General features: G+C 47.9%; 1 pseudogene; it reads left to right on the plus strand.

Annotated features, from left to right (window-relative positions):
- The window catches only part of LOC123158729 (disease resistance protein PIK6-NP-like), a 10,977-nt pseudogene that overhangs the window by 1,791 nt on the left and 5,930 nt on the right, over positions 1–3,256 (plus strand).

The raw sequence follows: 3,256 nt of genomic DNA on the forward strand, positions 1-3,256 counted from the left end.
GCTATGCCTACGGCAAAGCCGTCGGCATAGAGGCATAGCCCTGCCACGTGTCGCCTCCTGGTGGCTCCTGAATTTATCTATGCCGACGGCTTTGCAATAGGCATAGTTTTTTTTTATTCCATGTTTTCTCTTTTCCAATTCATTTGACAACATTTCAAAACAGAATAATATGGAATATGACAGTTCATCAACATCATTTAAACATAGTCAAGTTCATCATCTAAAGATCATCACCGGCGGAAGTCCACGAACATAAGAGTAGTGCAAGACATGAAACATCATAAAAGTTGAAACATGAAAGACATGGCACAACGGCCGCATACACGGAATCATCATCGACATCAAGCACCACCGAGTCCACCTCCTCCAAAACCACCACCACCACCGAGTCCACCTCCGCCAAAACCACCACCAAGTCCACCTCCGCCAAAACCGCCACCGCCAAGTCCTCCTCCGCCAAAACCGCCACCGCGACCACCATCACTCTGCCAGATCGGAGTGACTGGGGTCGACGTAGCAGGAGTCGAGCCACCGGCCCCCTACATGTTTGAAAGAAGATTCTAATGGTAAATATGACATGATAGTGTTGAATGAACGAGAACTAGTTTGTCATTAGTTAGGAAAATTTCCTAACCGGAGTATCACCGCCTAGTGCCAGCCATTCCTCGAACGTGGGAATGTGTGGGGCGTCTCCCGCAGGTGGTGGTGGGGGTCCAACTTGTGGTGGCTCCGTGCGGTTAGTCCAAGACGCCAACATAGCCTGGATGTTAGTTAAACAAGTCCACTTAGAAACAAGCCGTGATCAACAAAGTTAGAAGGAATGAAAGTGCAAATTTGAGCTTGGTTTAAGAGGGCAAAACTAACCGCCATCACTTGACGGCTGTAATCATCGTTTGCCTTCACTCGTTGCAAGTACTCCCTCACCTCAATATGTCTATGCTCGAGAAAGGTCTGATATGCCTACAAAATTGAGGTTGTTTCTAAGTGGGCAGTGATGAAAATAAACTAAGAAAGATAGAGACAAAGAAGATAAGGGGAAGTACTTACAGCACGTTGGCGGACTAAGGGAGGCTGCGAACGCCCCGTACTCTCTAACGGGCTCGGGTTGGTAGCTCGAAGCCGTGTGTACGAGATCGACGGAGTGACCAAGCCATCGAAACACGGATACCGGCCATGGGACTTACCCTGGATGGCCACCACCGCCGTGTCGTCGATCTGAGACTGGGCGACCTCAGGAACGGGAACATCCGGATGCAACTTCTGATAGTTCTGAGTGTAAGACTGCAGGTGTTTCTCGGTGTTGCCGTAGTACTGGCTCTCGCCCTCCTTGCGATCACTCCGCTCGCGGGCCAGCTTCCACGACTCCATGTCTGAGAGCGGCCTCTGCAACTTGTCCTCCTGCAACGTCAAACAGAAGTTAGCCATACATAAGAACATGACGGTAAAGAAGAACCAAAATGCATCTTTCATATAGATATACCTTCATGGCCTTGAAGCCCCAGTGGTTCCTGTTTCCTTGGCCGTGTGTCCCATCTTTTCCACGGTTAGCCCGGGCCTTGATGCTCTTGGCAACAAACTCTGGATCGTCACCGACCCACCTATCCACCAAACACGCCCATCCGTCATGCCTTCCATAGCACCAACGAGGAACAACCTATGCAAATTTTGGAAGCATGACATGTGAGCACGAAACATATAGTTGACTCCTTGAAACAATGAAAAGTCAGTAATAGTTACCATCATGAACTGCTCCCTGCTCATGGTAATTTTTTGCCTCTGTGCTTGAGTTTTGGTCATCTTTTGTTGCAGGTAGATGTGGTAGTACTGTGAGACAGCAACCCAACGCACCTCGTACTGCAACTGACGAGCTTTCTTCTTTGCAGACGCAAGTAAGACCACGTCGGCTCTGGCCTTGTGCTCATCAAGAACTCTATAGAGTTGCTGCAATCATGCATAAACCAGAAGCAAACAAGGCATGATTTGAGTGATTCAATGATAAACTATGAACGAAACTAAAGACAAGTGATTCAAAAGGGAACTTACCCAAAATTTGGTGATCACGGCCTTAGCGGCCGTCCCGTACTCCGCATTGCTGCAAGCCTCGTAGTGGGCCCAGCTTGTGGCCAAAACACGCAGCTATGGGTCCCTGTCTGGCCGCGGGCAGAATAGGCCAGGCCAAAACTGCTTCAACAGGACAGTGAGAAGGCCGTTCGGTTTACGGCCCTTTCCGTGAAGGATCCAGTTACTGCAAAAGAATCAAAGGGTTGCCATGTGTACAATAAAAAATGTTGTCATGTGTTGAAAGTATGATTGAGATGCACTTACTCTGTCCCCGCAGGTTCAATGAGCCACTTGTGCGCCTCGATAGAAGGTGGTGTAGGTACTCTGGCATTACCACGCAGCCACCCCTGCGGAGCACTCGGTGGCAAGTCACCCCACAACTCGGGGTCAACCTCCCCTCCACCCTCCTCGCCCTCCTCGGCCTCCTCCTCCTCGGCCTCCTCCTCCTCGGAATTGTTGCTCACCCTCCGATGTAGTCGATCAAAGGAGAGGGACGATCGTGGACCAACACCTCCAACGTCGACGATCACTCCACGAAGATGGAACACCACAAATCATGTTATTTACACCGAGTGAAACAAATTAGGTCATCACATCACATTAAGCATTGACACTTTAAACTATAAAGAAAAATCATATTTTTTCAACTGTCAAATTTGGAAGCACTTATCATATCGCATTTTAGGTCATCACCTCACATTAAGCATTGACACATCAATTTTTTTAGCAAGATCATCATGATGAAATAACCGCTTATCGTATCCCAAATTTGAAGCACATCTCACATAGCTACTTAACAACATCACAAACTGAAAATAAAATCTTCGTTAACAATTTTATGAACTAAGTGACTCAAGTTGCTTTTTTAACTATGATAATTCATTTTGCCGAGATTCATCCATCTAGCAACCTAACCGTAGCAAAATAACTCATTTTGCCGAGATTCCTCCATCCATCTAAGATACATATACAACATTCATCCATCTAGCAACTTAACAACATCCAAAATCCATCCATGCATTCATTCATACATTGAACAATAGCTAAATAATGCAAAAAAATGGAAAAAAAAAGGAGTGTTAGCTCACAGGGCAGAGCGGCGTCACGGTGGTGGAGTTGGAGGCAGGGGCCGACGGTGGAGGTGAGGGGAGGGCCGGGGCGGAGCTGGGCCGGCCGGGAAGGTCGGCCGGTCGGA

This window comes from Triticum aestivum, chromosome 7B, assembly GCF_018294505.1.
Source record: "Triticum aestivum cultivar Chinese Spring chromosome 7B, IWGSC CS RefSeq v2.1, whole genome shotgun sequence".
NCBI lineage: Eukaryota > Viridiplantae > Streptophyta > Magnoliopsida > Poales > Poaceae > Triticum > Triticum aestivum.